Genomic DNA, 18,755 nt, shown 5'->3' with positions numbered 1-18,755 from the left:
TGCTAACATAAATGTGATGTCAGTGTAAGGGGTCTATAGACCAAAAAAGAGCTTCTACCCAAGAGCCATAACTGCACTAAACAGTGCTTGTTTTAAAGGGACCGTGCAATTAAAAAAAAAAAAGTGTGAATGTTTTGTGCTTGTATGTCTTTTTAGAGTTTTTGAGTTGTTAATATATATTATATGGACATTTTATTTCTTTATTTTTAATAAGCAGATGTTGCACTGGTAGGATGGCATCCAATTTCGTTGTACGATATGCAATGACACGTTTTTATATTCAAAAGTGGAGTTCTCCGTCTCATGATTTCTCCTTCCACACACACTTGCCACATTAGTTCACTACCTGTCAAGTCAAGTTAAACATGTCGGGGATCCCAGACGTCCGCTATTTAGCGGAATTCCGCTATTTTTCTAGCCAAAGTGGTTGTGTTTTTTTTTTTAAATCTCTTGTATATCCGTGAAAAATATGTTTGTTTAAGTAAAATGACCAGCAGAATACGTTCTGATTTGGTTTGCTTGTTTAGCGATGTTTTTGTCAGCTTCGTTTGTTCTCGTTGACATTCGGGAACACTCGGAAGTTAAATTGATGTAAATACCGCGAGACTGTACGCGATAAAACGAGAAAACAATATGGCTGCGCCCATTTGCTAGAAAATGTGTTTTAACTCCGTTCGTGCTTTTGTTTCTAATGCGTTGAACTTAATTCAATATGCAGGGCTGTGAAATTTCCGCGGATTCTGTCGCAAAAAATATCATCTTCACAAAACGTCTATTTTTGCATTAAAAATCATGGGGGGGGGGGTCTAGTCGGTTTTAATCGCCTTGTACGAGACCGGCGGCTCAATACAGCCGGACTCGCGGAGTTTTATGCCAGCTGAGCGTGGAACACGTCTTGACTGCGACTCAGGACGCAGTGTTGCCAGATTGGGCGGTTTCAAGTGCATTTTGGTGGGTGGAAGATCAGACATAGTTAAGATGCCATCAAAAAGGAAAGCTAAGGAGGTGTTTGAGAGAGATGCAAAGAGGGCTAGAAAAGAACACACAGACAGACTGAAGGAAAAGATGAAAAAGAACAAGTTTGCAAAACTGAAAGAGATGGTGTTAAAGAAAAGAAAATTAAAAGACTTTCATTAGATGCTGTTTGACAGACTATGAACATTTTGTAAATAGCTTTAATAGAGGAATGCAAATACTATAGAACTAATAACTAATAGCCTTACTGAAAGATGAATTGAAAGAAATAGCTGGGAGTGATGCAAAGAGGAATAGAAGGAGCCAGAAGTAAAAGAAAATATGTAAATAATATATTAGATAAGAAACATTAGGTTTTTTTTAACTTTTGCTCTGTAGACAAGAGACATTGTGACAGATTCTTGGAAAAAGCCAGGACATAATACAAGAATTAAGTGTAATTTGGAAGACAACAGGTATCTCTCACTTAAATATTGAGCATGATTTTTCACAAAGTCATTTTGAAAGGCCTATCAAAGTTTTCTTTTATTAACATTTCTTTAAATTATTTACACATTTTTTTTTACTTTTATTTTGATTAAAAGATAAAGTACATAGGCACTTATTAGATATTTCAAAGTATTTTTTACATGGATCTTTCATTTTAAAAGAGAAAACTGTTGATAGGTATTTTATATGGCAAAATGAAGACCAAGACTAGTCAAATATTTACTTGTTGAGATAAATTTTTTACTTGCAGGAAATGCTCAGAATACACCATATAACACCTAAAATGGCTTGGTGTCTGGGGCCCGCAGGGCCCCAGACCCCCGGCTTATGCTGGGGGGCTGTGCCCCCCAGACCCCCCCCCCTTTTCCTTGGATTTCTTATTTACAATTTCACAGCCCTGAGTATGTCGTGGAAAAAAGATATTGTCCATAAAAGAGATAGCGGAACAGTGTCCGGGTTAGAAGTATATTCTTCAAAGCTACATTTTCATCTAATTTTTATAAATGAGTGATTCCACGCTTATGGGTACTCAAATGGGGACATGAACTTATTTTTAAAAATTCACCTAAAACCATTTCTTTTTTTTACCATCAGGTCACAAAACATGTAATATTTAATGACTGATATGTTAAAAGATAACTTTAATTTTCTGAGATGTAATAAAAACATATTTATATGCCAAAGTCAGAACGTAACAGAAGTGTTGTGGACATATATATTCTCAATTTTAACAATGTAGAATTACTTTTTGAAACATAGGAAGGTGATGTTTTAGCAAATATAATTAATAAGCATGTGTAGTAAAATAAACATACGCATTCTTTCAATAAGATTAACATGGTATATAGCTAGATTGTAATTAATTTGTAACAGACGCGAGATGGACAATCGTAACAGAAGTAATGTAACAGACATCATTTTGGAACTCATAGGCTTGACTTTGGCATATAAATGTTTTTATTACATCTCAGAAAATTAAAGTTATCTTTTAACATATCATTCATTAAAGATTACATGTTTTGTGACCTGATGGTAAAAAAATAAATGGTTTTAGGTGAATAAGTTCATGTCCCCATTTCAGTACCCATAAGCGTGGAATCACTCAAATAACAATTTTTTTTTTTTGCCACTTATGTCATTGATTACAAAATATGCCATCAAATAGATACACATTATTGTTAAATTCTGTTGCTTTACTATGTTAAATCTATGTAAAAAATGTGTTCTATAGCATCTTTAAATGTTAAAATCTCAACAGCTTCAGGGGGCTTGCAGCCCCCTTGACCCCTGCTGATAGTTTCTTACATTCCTCTATTTTTTTCAATTACTGCTGGGATCCCTGACATGTAAAAACAAAAATGTCCAAGTCTATTGCAATGCTTCATAAAACTAAACACATTCTAAGCCAAAAATCATTGCACGCCCTTTATAATTCTCTGCTTGTTCCATACATAACTTATTGTGTGGAGGTCTGGGGAAATGCATGTAAAACAATCACAAACCCGATCTTCATATTGCAGAAAAGAGCTATTAGGATCATACATAACGTATGTTATAGTGAACCAACCAATCAGTTGTTTATAAACTTGAATGGCCTTAAATTTCGTGATTTTGTGGATTACAAAATTGCTCAATTTATGTTTAAAATCAAAAACAAAACTATCCCTGACTGTATTCAGAGGTTCTTTCAAATCAGAGAGAGTCATTATGAATTGAGAGGAACTCGTATGTTTGTTAAAACAAAGTTCAGAACAAATGTGAAACAGAGGTGTATATCTATAACAGGAGTTAATTTATGGAATGGTCTTGAAAATGAAATTAAACTGTGTAACACGCTTAAAGGCCTTAAAAAACATACAAACATAAGATTATCAGTAAATACAAAACTGAGATATAAAATATGTTTGGAAAAAAAATGGTTTGATTTAAATTTGATCCAGCTACTTGATATGTAACACTACAGAATACGAAAATGTCAAAATCCAATATGCATGTTTTGGTGTTCATTTGAAATTGAAAGCTGTAAAATTGTATTGAACAAAATGTAACCGATACTATTGTTACTATTATAATTTTTTTTCCTTTTTGTTTCTTTCCTTAATTCCTTTGGCATAAAAAAAAGATTTATTAATTTATGAAATGTGATGAGGGTAAACGCAATAAGCTTTTGTTTCAGTCTAATCCTTTTCGGTCTTTCTTGCTGATATGTATGTAACCAGTGTGTATGTTATTGAAAGTTGAAATGACCGAAATAAATAATTAAATCTAAAATAAGCAGATGTTGCACTGGTAGGATGGCGTCCAATTTCGTTGTACGGTATGCAGTGACACACTTTTATATTCAAAAGCGGAGCTCTCCGTCTCATGATTTCTCCTTCCACACACACTTGCCACATTAGTTCACTACCCGTCAAGTTTATTTTTGAACATCAACATGCTTCTAGGATATGTTGCATAATCACGGTCACCTACTTCTACATTTGAGCTGAGAGAGATTTCTTTCACAGCTACCCTAACTTGCAAAAGAACAAGTAGCTTTTCCTCTGGCAGTAGTTATCAAAAAAAAAAAGACAGAATAATAGTGTTTCCCTCAGGATTTTGTGAAACTAGGGTCAGTGGACCTCGCTCTGGGGGCATGCTCCCCTGTGAAATAATTGTGTTTCTTTTAAAATTAAATGTATCAAACTGGTGCACTTTGTGAGCAAAATTAAGAGTTTTAGATCTATGAAGACCTTGCACAAAACAATTTTGTGCTTTAGGAATTTAAGCATAAACACACTGGTTGTATCGATATGAATGGTGATGCCACAGCAAAAAGGCCACACCCACAAAGCATGGTTAAGGAGTTTAACAGTTCATAAACGGTTAAAAAAATGACTAGAGCATACACTTCAGCTCTCAAAGAAATGAAGCAGAAGTGGTTACCTGTGTTCAACTGATTTTATTTTTTTAGAAAAATTAAAATATTGAATAGAGAACATGCAGAATAATTTCATTTTAGCCAAAAATAAACCTATTTTGAACTCTGGTTAGAGCATGCACTTGTGTTTTGAATGACGAATACATGCTACCGGATGTGTTAGCAGCTTTTCTGACTCAAATAAGCTAAAACTCTACAAATTTAACCGTGCACTGTTTTAAAGCGAGGAGATGAGAGTTGGACATGCTGATGTTAACGTTCTCTAAGCTCAAGTTTGATGAATGCTAATTATCAATGCTAACTTCTCCATTGATGTTATCTGTTTGCTGTTTTAAATTGATAACCATCGTATTGTGTTTGGACTAGTGGATGACTGGAGTGGACACAATGTTATCTGTCTCAAATCAAATGGTGTTTGTGTTCTGAAAATGCTTCCTTCACTCACTACAGTCTAGGTAACTCATGGAAAACACTGTAATGAGCGTTGCCTCACGTTTTTAATAAATTATACAATTGCCTATCTGATTTACCTATCTGTTTTAATAATTATTTGACAATCTGCTGTAGTGCAATCTGGGTCAAATTTTGCAAATGACCTTCTAGCCCATCATAATGTGTGTGACATTCTTCATAATTGATAGCCAACTTTTAATTTGGTGTGCCTTGACATTCTGATTTGACCTTTTGATGTGCTTCAGCCCCAACAAGCTTGGAAATCTCTGGTACATATGATAGTCAGTTATGGTTGGGCAAGTTACAGCAGTTTTAAATGAACATGCAGCCTAGCCCATCTCTAAAGTCCTTCCTGCTCCATGCAGTCAGGCACATTGGGTGGTGCTGACCTTCGTTTCCATAGCCCTCAGCCTCTCACCTATAGAGGATGTGCAGTCACGTGATCCATCCGTGCTTACTCCGCCATATTGGACGGCTTCAGGATTGTTTACCTTGCGCGAGTGTAATGGATCCAGGGAGTAATCCCCAAGAAAATCGGAAAATACCCCATCTACATCGCGCGATAACTTGTCTAAGTTTGTTCAGCATCTTGAAGGTGACGTGAGGCAGCGTTACGTGGAAAAGTGTTCCAGGCTGGGGATTGCAGATCCGTACAACTTGCCGCAATCCTTGTTCAGGGAAATTCAGAGCTGCGGTGCCGGCGATTTGCCCGATCTGGCCTACCACGACATTTACAATTTTCTTGTTAATCGTGAATCGTGTTACACTGGCAAAGCCCTCAAAGCTTACAGGAGCCTGGAAGCTTATAAATATTTTGTTGCGGGATGGGTATCCCAACTATACCTCTGGAAGGTTCCGAAGAAGAATGTCTACTTGATAACCTCACGGGTAAGTGGCATTAAGACATTTATCATGAGACTATGCAGGACGTTTTATCGTAAGAATGTTCGAAATCTAAACTCAGTTCCAGATAATGACAGGGTTGTAAATATGTATGTTTTTGTCTGAAAAAAAAAATCACAAATCACCAACTATGCAGCTATCATTCAATCCGAAAATCAACTGAACAGATGTAGTAGGAGTACTGAATTAGAAGATTACACCTACCTGATATGAAGTGTTCACTACAAATTTGGCTGGTAGAACTGGGGTACTAGTTTTCTCTTCGCACAGCGGACACCCATTTTGCCTGTCTCTCTTTGTCTGTGGGGAATCTATAAAATGACAGGCCCTCCTTTTGGCCCTGTCTATTGGTACAACCAAATGCTGAACAAGATATAACCATTCTCGAAAGATCTACTCCCACACACTTGATAATTAGAACGGGTTCGTCTAAGTTCTATGCGTGGTCATGCCGTCCAAGATCGCAGATAAACAAATATCACGTGACGTCACGTGCATGCTCTCTATACAGCTAGGGTTACGGGGGGCTAGTCCTCTGGTAACTGCAAGAGGCAACAGCCTAGTCTATAGCTATGCTTTAATGTCCATTATAAGCTCTTCATTCTGGTCCTTGAAAATGGCATTGCAGGCCAATTCAGGGTGCTGATGCCCAAACAGTTTGTAGATTTGTTATTTTTTTAAACATTTGGAAGCCTATGCCTCTAATGCCTGGTTTGTTTGTTTTTTTTTAGCTCCTCCTTTAATTTTTGACCTTTCCATGGCTTTTGTTTCACTGCTGCACACTGCTTTTGCATTAGTGTAGAATGTTAATGTGCATGAGCTAACTTGGTTGTGATTGACCGGTGAGAATACGTATGCTGTCATGTGAACCTGAAATGACAGGCCCACAGAGAGGGCTGGTAAAAGCATGGCAAAACAAAATCTCTGTTCATTATGCCCTGATGAATAAACGTGACCCAAGATAGCTGGTTCTGTTCAGACAGTCATCCTAGCTTACTTCTCAAGGGAATTTTTACAGCTAGGGGAAATATCCTGAGCAAAATCCATTCCAGTATGTTGCCTTCCCTCTTTTTCACGTTCCTGACCGTAGTTGGGAAGCGGGAGTGAATCCGGTTTGCTAGACTCGCTCACTTCCCTGCTCACATGGCTTTCATAATGCTCCTGGATTCTAATGGGTATATGAGTCAGGACACACACACACGGCATTGGTCTGAACAAAGTAACGTCTTCATATGAAAATAGCGCTCATCACCATTACAGTCGTGGCTAACTCCACATACAGTGCTCAGCGTAAATGAGTACACCCCCTTTGAAAAGTGACATTTTAAACAATATCTCAATGAACACAATTTCCAAAATGTTGACAAGACAAAGTTTAAAATAACATCTGTAACTTATAACGTGAAAGTAAGGTTAATAATATAACTTGGATTACACATTTTTCAGTTTTTCTCAAATTAGGGTGGTGCAAAAATGAGTACACCCCACAACAAAAACTACTACATCTAGTACTTTGTATGGCCTCCATGATTTTTAATGACAACACCAAGTCTTCTAGGCATGGAATGAATAAGTTGGCGACATTTTGCAACATCAATCTTTTTCCATTCTTCAACAATGACCTCTTTTAGTGACCGGATGCTGGATGGAGAGTGATGCTCAACTTGTCTCTTCAGAATTCCCCATAGGTGTTCGATTGGGTTCAGATCAGGAGACATACTTGGCCACTGAATCACTTTCACCCTGTTCTTCTTCAGAAATTCAACAGTGGCCTTAGATGTGTGTTTAGGATCATTGTCATGTTGGAAAAGTGCACGACGACCAAGGGCACGGAGTGATGGTAGCATCTTCTCTTTCAGTATAGAGCAATACATCTGTGAATTCATGATGCCATCAATGAAATGCAGCTCCTCGACACCAGCAGCACTCATGCAGCCCCACATAAGGACACTGCCACCACCATGTTTCACTGTAGGCACCATGCATTTTTCTTTGTATTCCTCACCTTTGCGACGCCATACAGTTTTGAAGCCATCAGTTCCAAAAACATTTATCTTGGTCTCCTCACTCCAGAGTATAGAGTCCCAGTAGGCTTCATCTTTGTCAGCATGGGCCCTGGCAAACTCTAGGCGGGCTTTTTTGTGCCTGGGCTTTAGGAGAGGCTTCTTTCGTGGACGGCATCCATGCATGCCATTCCTCTGCAGTGTACGCCGTATTGTGTCACGGGAAATAGTCACCCCAGTTTGGCTTTCTACTTCTTTAGGTAACTGCAGTGAACTTGCATGCCAATTTTCTTCAACCCTTCTCATCAGAAGACGGTCCTGTCGAGGTGTTAACTTCCGTGGACGACCTGGACGTCTCTGTGAGATGGTTGCAGTTCCATCTTTTTAAAATTTTTGTACCACTTTTGCTACAGTATTCTGACTGATAAGTAAAGCTTTGCTGATCATCTTGTAGCCTTCACCTTTGTGGTTTAAAGAAATTATTTTCTTTGGGGAATTCTGAAGAGACAAGTTGAGCATCACTCTCCATCCAGCATCCAGTCACTAAAAGAGGTCATTGTTGAAGAATGGAAAAAGATTGTTGCAAAATATCGCCAACTTGTTCATTCCATACCTAGAAGACTTGGTGATGTCATTAAAAATCATGGAGGCCATACAAAGTACTAGATATAGTAGTTTTTATTGTGGGGTGTACTCATTTTTGCGCCACCCTAATTTGAGTAAAACTGAAAAAAAAGTGTAATCCAAGTTATATTATTAACCCTACTTTCACGTTATAAGTTAAACAGATGTTATATTAAACTTTGTCTTGTCAACATTTTGGAAATTGTTTGTGTTCATTGAGATTGTTTAAAATGTTACTTTTCAAAGGGGGTGTACTCATTTACGCTGAGTACTGTAACTTCTGCATAGTGACAAAACCAGCCATATGCTGGGGGGGAATCCGGCTAAACCCCTGCTGCAACAGGCCCTCTTAAAACTGCAGGGCATATTTTACAAGTACCATGCAACTATCTGAGGAAATTATGATTAAAACATTGATAGAATTAGACTAAAATTAAAATTGAGTTCCATTGATGAAATCTTGACCAAAAAAAAAAAAGACTAAAATGTAACTATTTTCAGGACATAAGACTAAAAGTAAATTTAAAATCATTTAAATTAAAGATGAACACTGCTACACTGAACTAAAACAACATTGGCACCCAAATAAATATTACTTGTACAGATCAAAAATATTTTATATAAAACCCATTTAGAGACAGAACTGACTTTTAAAGTTGTGTATTTTTGTAGCTGTCTGTTTAGAGACCAAAACACAAGGGACAGATATTTATCAGAGAGGTCTGATTCACAGCACAGCTTTGCCATGTCAGAAGTAAAGCCTTTTATGAGAAACCTTTCCTTTGCCTAAATCCTGATAAAGCCTTGCCTGCATTTTCCTATAGTTACTAAATTCATCTCGGAGCTTGTCAGCTGTTTTGTGAATCTTACGATATAGTCAAAAACCTTTAATTCAGCCTTCATGAGGCTTAATAATATTGGCATTAGCCATTGTTCTTGTTTCTGTAAACCTCATTTTAAAGCCATATCCAGTGGGGCAAAAAAGTATTTAGTCAGTCACCAATTGTGCAAGTTCTCCCACTTAAAGATGAGAGAGGCCTGTAATTTTCATCATAGGTATACCGCAACTATGAGAGACAAAATGAGAAAAAAAAAATCCAGAAAATCACATTGTCTGATTTTTAAAGAATTTATTTGCAAATTATGGTGGAACATAAGTATTTGGTCAATAACAAAAGTTCATCTCAATACTTTGTTATATACCCTTTGTTGGCAATGACAGAGGTAAAACGTTTTCTGCAAGTCTTCACAAGGTTTTCACACACTGTTGCTGGTATTTTGGCCCATTCCTCCATGCAGATCTCCTCTAGAGCAGTGATGTTTTGGGGCTGTCGCTGGGCAACACGGACTTTCAGCTCCCTCCAAAGATTTTCTATGGGGTTGAGATCTGGAGACTGGCTAGGCCACTCCAGGACCTTGAAATGCTTGTTACGAAGCCACTCCTTCGTTGCCCGGGTGGTGTGTTTGGGATCATTGTCATGCTGAAAGACCCAGCCACGTTTCACTTCAATGCCCTTGCTGATGGAAGGAGGTTTTCACTCAAAATCTCACGCTACATGGCCCCATTCATTCTTTCCTTTACACGGATCAGTCGTCCTGGTCCCTTTGCAGAAAAACAGCCCCAAAGCATGATGTTTCCACCCCCATGCGTCACAGTAGGTATGGTGTTCTTTGGATGCAACTCAGCATTCTTTCTCCTCCAAACACGACAAGTTGAGTTTTTACCAAAAAGTTCTATTTTGGTTTCATCTGACCAAATGACATTCTCCCAATCCTCTTCTGGATCATCCAAATGCTCTCTAGCAAACTTCAGATGGGCCTGGACATGTACTGGCTTAAGCAGGGGGACACGTCTGGCACTGCAGGATTTGAGTCCCTGGCGGCGTAGTGTGTTACTGATGGTAGCCTTTGTTACTTTGGTCCCAGCTCTCTGCAGGTCATTCACTAGGTCCCCCCGTGTGGTTCTGGAATTTTTGCTCACCGTTCTTGTGATCATTTTGACCCCACAGGGTGAGATCTTGCATGGAGCCCCAGATCGAGGGAGATTATCTGTGGTCTTGTATGTCTTCCATTTTCTAATAATTGCTTCCACAGTTGATTTCTTCACACCAAGCTGCTTACCTATTGCAGATTCAGTCTTCCCAGCCTGGTGCAGGTCTACAGTTTTGTTTCTGGTGTCCTTTGACAGCTTTTTGGTCTTGGCCATAGTGGAGTTTGGAGTGTGACTGACTGAGGTTGTGGACAGGTGTCTTTTATACTGATAACGAGTTCAAACAGGTGCCATTAATACAGGTAATGAGTGGAGGACAGAGGAGCCTCTTAAAGAAGTTACAGATCTGTGAGAGCCAGAAATCTTGCTTGTTTGTAGGTGACCAAATACTTATTTTACCGAGGAATTTACCAATTAATTCATTAAAAATCCTACAATGTGATTTCCTGGATTCTTTCCCCCCATTCTGTCTCTCATAGTTGAAGCGTACCTACGATGAAAATTACAGGCCTCTCTCATCTTTTTAAGTGGGAGAACTTGCACAATTGGTGGCTGACTAAATACTTTTTTGCCCCACTGTATTGATTTCATGTAAAAAAAAAAAAAGTAAATGTGGTATTTTTCTGCAGGTTTCCAGGAGCATGCAGTGTGAAGAATACATCGATGCCAAAAGAGAGACGCATGTGAATTGGATGAGGTGAGCAGTACACTAGCTGTTGGGTCATTTTAGTGATTTCATTTTACAGCTCCTCATTTGTTGGAAGAACTTTATCTTCATGTCATTGATATCTCCGCCATGCTTTCTCCAAGTCTGTAACTCTGATCTGATTTTTTTACCTTTTTCTGAAACATTGCCTCACTCTTTTAGGTATGTGAATTGTGCCCGTAATGAAGAAGAACAGAATCTTGTGGCATTTGAGTATCAAGGGGGAATTCTGTATCGTTGCTGTCGATCCATTAACCCAGGACAGGAGCTCCTGGTGTGGTATGAAGAGGAGTACACCAAAGAACTCAGTCCTGCACCTACAGGAACAACCAGACAGCAAGGTGTTACTTTTGTCTAAGAGGTTATAGAGGTTATTTTCTGCATCATTTCATGACGTTTCTGAGCCTACCAGTGTTTCTTGGAAGAAAGCTGTTGTACAATGCAGTCTGCAATAACTAGAGCATTCCCCAGAGAACTCATTTCTGTTCCACCAACCAGGTAGGTCTTCTCGATCATATGACCATGACCAACCAGAGAGGGTGAAGTCTATCAGCTTCCTTTGAGACACGTGAAGTCAGCCCACTGCACCTCTTGCTATTGCAAAACTGACTACAGTGGTGCTTGAAAGTTTGTGAACCCTTTAGATTTTTCTATATTTCTGCATAAATATGACCTACAACATCATCAGATTTTCACCCAAGTCCTAAAAGTAGATAAAGAGAACCCAGTTAAACAAATGAGACAAAAATATTATACTTGGTCATTTATTTATTGAGGAAAATGATCCAATATTACATATTTGTAAGTGGCAAAAATATGTGAACCTTTGCTTTCAGTATCTGTTGTGACCCCCTTGTGCAGCAATAACTGCAACTAAACATTTCCGGTAACTGTTGATCAGTCCTGCACACTGGCTTAGAGGGATTTTAGCCCATTCCTCCATACAAAACAGCTTCAACTCTGGGATGTTGGTGGGTTTCCTCACATGAACCTGCTCGCTTCAGGTCCTTCCACAACATTTCGATTGGATTAAGGTCAGGACTTTGACTTGGCCATTCCAAAACATGAACTTTATTCTTCTTTAACCATTCTCTGGTAGAACGACTTGTGTGCTTAGGGTCGTTGTCTTGCTGCATGACCCACCTTCTCTTGAGATTCAGTTCATGAACAGATGTCCTGACATTTTCCTTTAGAATTCACTGGTATAATTCAGAATTCATTGTTCCATCAATGATGGCAAGCTGTCCTGGCCCAGATACATCAAAACAGGCCCAAACCATGATAGTACCACCACCATGTTTCACAGATGGGATAAGGTTCTTATGCTGGAATGCAGTGTTTTCCTTTCTCCAAACATAACGCTTCTCATTTAAACCAAAAAGTTCTATTTTGGTCTCATCCATCCACAAAACATTTTTCCAATAGCTTTCTGGCTTGTCCACGTGATCTTTAGCAAACTGCAGACGAGCAGCAATGCTCTTTTTGGAGAGCAGTGGCTTTCTCCTTGCAGCCCTACCATGCACACCATTGTTGTTCAGTGTTCTCCTGATGGTGGACTCATGAACAGTAACATTAGCCGATGTGAGAGAGGCCTTCAGTTGCTTAGAAGTTACTCTGGGGTCCTTTGTGATTTCGCCTACTATTACACGCCTTGCTCTTGGAGTGATCTCTGTTGGTTGACCGCTCCTGGGGAGGGTAACAACGGTCTTGAATTTCCTCTACTTGTACACAATCTGTCTGACTGTGGATTGGTGGAGTCCAAACTCTTTAGAGACGGTTTTGTAACCTTTTCCAGCCTGATGAGCATCAACAATGCTTTTTCTGAGGTCCTCAGAAATCCCCTTTGTTCATGCCATGATACACTTCCACAAACATGTGTTGTGAAGGTCAGACTTTAATATATCCTTTTTTTTTAATAAAACAGGGTGCCCACTCACACCTGATTGTCATCCCATTGATTGAAAACACCTGACTCTAATTTCACCTTCAAATTAACTGCTAATCCTAGAGGTTTACATACTTTTGCCACTCACAGATATGTAATATTGGATCACTTTCCTCAATAAATAAATGACCAACGATAATATTTTTGTCTCATTTGTTTAACTGGGTTCTCTTTATCTACTTTTAGGACTTGTGTGAAAATCTGATGATGTTTTAGGTCATATTTATGCAGAAATATAGAAAATTCTAAAGGGTTCACAAACTTTCAAGCACAACTGTATATAGTAAACCACAAGATATTGTTGTAGTTTTATTCAACATGCCCAGTTTAACCAGAAGTAGCGTAAAATGCATGCCCTGTGGATCCCGAGTGGCACAGCAGAAAAGTGTTGTCCCCGTCATCCTCCCCATCATCCAGATATTGCCACTTTCAAATCCTGATGACGCCACAATCATCTGTGGTTGGGAGCTCAAGAGAGCAAAATTGTCTGGGCTCTCTGGGAGGGAGAGATAGCATGCTCTCTCTTCTCTGCCCTGTCAGTTACACTGGCCAGTCATGGGTGTGTGAGAGCACATTTAATAGGAAGTAAGTGGATTGGGCTTTCGTCCGAGTGTGCTTTGCAGCCCCCTGACGTTGTATGAGTAAAACGTGGTCAGCTGGTGTTTCTTCTCTTGGAGGAAGCACATGATAGCCCTCCCTGGTTGGTAGCTGTTATGTGATACTGGAGAGGAGTCTGATGGGTGGGAATTGGCCATGGCTAAATTAGGGAGAAAATTGGGGAGAAATCGGGGGGGAAATGCCCTGTCACAGCAAACACATAATATAGGATAATGTCAGACCTCCCCATATTACAGAAACACTGGGGGGGCATTATAATAACTACAGTGCAATATAACCAGCTGGCTGGAAAGAAGTTAGTTGAAAACACACATGCAGTGTGTCTGAACCAAGCGAAGTTGTTAATTGGATAATGCAGATGTCAGTCAAACCCATCAACCATTATAAAAATCAATTGCAACACATTTGCTTTATTTCAGGAGCATATGTGATGGTTATATTGTCAAGCAATTTAACAAGCAATAACAATTTTAGTATTTTTAATGGAATTCAATAATTCCACAAGAGTCATACTATGGAGAACTTATCTTTTTAATTATGTTAAATTTTAGCTCCTTGAAGTGCATATCACGGGTAAATTCAGGAGCAAGATCAATGTAATTCTCCTATTTTATATTAAACTTTGGTCAAATATCTATAACCTTCTGCATTCTCTGAAATTTTTTTACCTTGCGCAATACCAGAAAAATTCAGTTGAAATCAAGCCATTTGAGGCGAATCGGTCCGCCTCTGGAAAAACTTGGCATTTGAATTTCCTGGCAAACACTGTTTTTCGTGATGTCGTGTGCAGAACGCCTCCCTCTGAATCCTACGTCAGCGCTGGTTTGTTTATGAGAAAACGATCTGGTGGTTTTCTGCAAATTTCTTCAACGTTATCACGTAATTATTAAAATGGTTAACAGATGTATCGTAGGAGGGTGTAGCAACACCAATCATGATGGGATTAGTACTCATCGTTTCCCAAAAGACCGGACAATGAGAGAGAAATGGGAGCGGTTAGTCTACACGGGCTGTGCACTGAAACTGTGCAAGCTCTCGCAGCCTGCTGGTGCTTCCGCAGGTGACATCACGAATCTGGCTCCAGACTCCCTTTGGATTTTTCCAGACGCATTTTGTTATTTTATTTTTTTTCTGCTGTCGACAGATGGCCTTGGGCAAAATTACCCTTCTGGATGAGTGTGTAAAGGAACATACTTTTCATATATAAAATAAATAAATTGTTACAGGATATGCACTTTAAACTCTTGCAGCTGAAGAACTTCAACATGTTAAGGAACAAATAGCGTCTGATGAATTAACGAACAATTAAACACATGGAGGTTTGGTTGCTTTATTACTACAAATCACACCGTGGCGTTCTTCAAATACTGCAGTAAGGAAATTCCTACTGCTGCAGACCTACTTGAATGCCATCTGAACCGATGCAGTGTGTCCCTTTATTTTTTTTTTATACGCCTACATTTAAATTAAATGACTATTGTTATGTGTCTTAATTTATGGATGTTGGCTTGCTTTCATCAATTACATTAATATGAATCAACTGGGCTTCACAAAATCCCACAAAACTTAATTTCATGAAATTAGTGTGTAATTGAAATAAGTGTTTTTAAACTTGACAACCTAATCCATATAAAAAATCCAGATAGAAAATACATATTTGCTTGTGTAAATGCTACTAGAAACTGTTTGCAAATAAATCTATCCATATCCAGTTTGATAAATAAGGCCCATTTTTGGATCTTTTAGAACCTTGAATGTGAGTGCTGAGTTTCCTTCTCAATCCTGGATGAGATGTAAATCAGGCTAGGCTTGCCATTACCTAGACTTGACATGATGTCCAACAGGAACCAACAACTCCCCTTTGGTCTCTCAGACCCACGGGGCTATGGCCAATGCTGTGCATAGCTGCTGTTCCAGGACCTGATTGAATCTCCCAGTATTCCAAGCTAGAGGCTGCTATATCTTAGTCTGCAACCTTTTGTTTTTGTCTCAGTCTTAATTCATGTAGAATCTTGATTAAGTTTCAGTAAAAGCACTCCTTACATTGGGTTAGTGTTGTTATATTTTATAATCTTGTTGCATTTCATGTTCAATTTGTTATTTTTGTCCTTTAATTTCTCCAGAAGTAAAGAACGCTCTGCTGCAAGTCTTTTCATGCTCCACATGCCCTCGTTCCGATGCATCTCCAATTTACCTCGACAAGCATATCCAGAGATGCCACTATGAAGAGTACGTGAGACTGCGAGAATCAGGAGAGATTAAATATAAGCTTCAGATCCCCTCCAAATGCTCCAGTCGTCAACCAACATCAACTGATATTATCCATTCTGATACTTCCCATAATGATATACAGAAGGAAATTCACCACTGCTCAGATTGTAGAAAGAGTTTTAGTTATCAGAATGCACTCAAGACACACCAGCGCATTCACACAGGAGAGAAGCCGTATCACTGCTCACAGTGTGGGAAGAGTTTTACTCGTCAGAGTGATCTCCAACGACACCAGCGCATTCACACAGGAGAGAAGCCGTATCACTGCTCACAGTGTGGGAAGAGTTTTACTCAGCAGAGTGCTCTCCGACGACACCAGCGCGTTCACACAGGAGAGAAGCCGTTTCACTGCTCACAGTGTGGGAAGAGTTTTACTAGTCAGGGTTATCTCCGACTACACCAGCGCATTCACACAGGAGAGAAGCCGTATCACTGCTCACAGTGTGGGAAGAGTTTTACTCGTCAGAGTGCTCTCCGACGACACCAGCGCATTCACACAGGAGAGAAGCCGTTTTACTGCTCACAGTGTGGGAAGAGTTTTACTCGTCAGAGTTATCTCCGACTACACCAGCGCATTCACACAGGAGAGAAGCCGTATCACTGCTCACAGTGTGGGAAGAGTTTTACTCATCAGAGTAATCTCCAACTACACCAGCGCATTCACACAGGAGAGAAGCCGTTTCACTGCTCACAGTGTGGGAAGAGTTTTATTCAGCAGAGTCACTTCCAAATACACCAGCGCATTCACACAGGAGAGAAGCCGTTTCACTGCTCACAGTGTGGGAAGAGTTTTACTCATCAGAGTGATCTCCAAAAACACCAGCGCATTCACACAGGAGAGAAGCCGTTTCACTGCTCACAGTGTGGGAAGAGTTTTACTTATCAGAGTACTCTCCGACGACACCAGCGCATTCACACAGGAGAGAAGCCGTATCACTGCTCACAGTGTGGGAAGAGTTTTACTCATCAGAGTACTCTCCGACGACACCAGCGCATTCACACAGGAGAGAAGCCGTATCACTGCTCACAGTGTGGGAAGAGTTTTACTCATCAGAGTCATCTCCAACGACACCAGCGCATTCACACAGGAGAGAAGCCGTATCACTGCTCACAGTGTGGGAAGAGTTTTACTCATCAGAGTCATCTCCGACGACACCAGCGCATTCACACAGGAGAGAAGCCGTATCACTGCTCACGGTGTGGGAAGAGTTTTACTCGTCAGAGTACTCTCCAAACACACCAGCGCATTCACACAGGAGAGAAGCCGTATCACTGCTCACAGTGTGGGAAGAGTTTTACTCATCAGAGTCATCTCCGACGACACCAGCGCATTCACACAGGAGAGAAGCCGTATCACTGCTCACAGTGTGGGAAGAGTTTTACTCAGCAGAGTAATCTCCAGCAACACCAGCGCATTCACACAGGGGAGAAACCGCATCACTGATCACAGTGTGGGAAGAGTTTTACTCAGCAGAGTAATCTCCAGCACATTCACACAGGATAGAAGCCGTATCACTGCTCACAGTGTGGAAAGATGTTTGCTTGTTAAGTTACATTTAAGACCTTCAAGTGCACTAACTCAGACACTGCATGATTTAAAGTTGTCAAATTATATATGGTTGTTACAGTTTTGACTGAAAATGACCTGTACTTTGAACTTTATTGTTCGTTACACTGGTCAACAATTTTTCAGAAGTTGTCTGCCTCAGAGATGAAATTGGCTATTATGAAATTTGGTGTGTTGAATTAGAAGTGACAGTTAATCAGCTGATTGGCTATGGCTTCCAAGATATTTAAGATTTTAAATTTTATACTTATGTACATTGTGTAGATCATAATGTTTTAAATATAAATTGTAAAACTAGGTCTCTTCATGTGTTTATGGTCCGTTTACATGATATTTCACCTGTTCTCTTTATGTAACACTAGAAAATCAGCAAAAAGTTTATATAAATAAAATGTGTTATGAACCAAATTGCAAAAACAATTATGTATAAGTACTGAATAGGTTTCGTCCTTATTCTGTGTGTACGCGGTGGGTTTTTATTTATTTATTTATTGGCAGCTTGTCTCTTGTATTCATGAAACGGAGCATCTCTTGTCAAGCAAAGAGTTGATCTCGAGTGCATAGCACTGTATGAATTTTTTTTTTTGAGCTGATATAAGACCAGTTTGTTTAGCAGAGTGATGTCAGTTGACTTATGAATGCATCATCAGTGACTTCTAAGAATAACCTAATGTCATGTATGATGCAATACCGGCTTCAGATTGCATCATTCATTGTTTTGCCAAAAAAGTAAGTACTATCCAAACCCACTCATAGATTTATTCATAGAGCCAATCTTGAAAACGAGCCAATGAATAATTTTAAGTTTCATTTTCGTTCTCAGCGATCCAGAGTTAGTAAATCAAATCATTAGTTTTCTTTTGTTTCAGACATGTAAAAGTTTTTTACCTTTACCTGACATGTTTCGACGGTATAACTTCCGTCTTCATCAGAGGGTCACCCGGATGTTGGTGTGTGACGTGCCTTTATAAAGGCACGTCACACACCAACACCCGGGTGACCCTCTGATGAAGACGGAAGTTATACCGTCGAAACATGTCAGGTAAAGGTAAAAAACTTTTACATGTCTGAAACAAAAGAAAACTAATGATTTGATTTAAGAAGAAGACATAATGAACGTAACATATATTTATATTTATTTATCAGAGTTAGTAAAGTTTGACTATATTTCAGAAGCATTTTGGCTGTAGACCAGTGTTCTATGACTGTTTTAAAATATGTAACCTTATAGTGATGTTTAAAATGAGACTGTTAATGTTTTCTTTTGCTCTTAAGTAGTCATTAATTACCA

At 39.3% G+C, this 18,755-nt stretch overlaps 1 pseudogene; it reads left to right on the top strand.

The window, feature by feature from the left end:
• The window catches only part of LOC132901311 (zinc finger protein 850-like), a 495,238-nt pseudogene extending 477,427 nt beyond the window's left edge, over positions 1-17,811 (top strand).
• Positions 17,812-18,755: the final 944 nt, after the last annotated feature.

Source organism: Neoarius graeffei, chromosome 17 (assembly GCF_027579695.1).
Source record: "Neoarius graeffei isolate fNeoGra1 chromosome 17, fNeoGra1.pri, whole genome shotgun sequence".
Lineage (NCBI taxonomy): Eukaryota > Metazoa > Chordata > Actinopteri > Siluriformes > Ariidae > Neoarius > Neoarius graeffei.
Note: the sequence above shows the minus strand (reverse complement) of the source record. Positions and strands in the feature narration are given on the sequence as shown.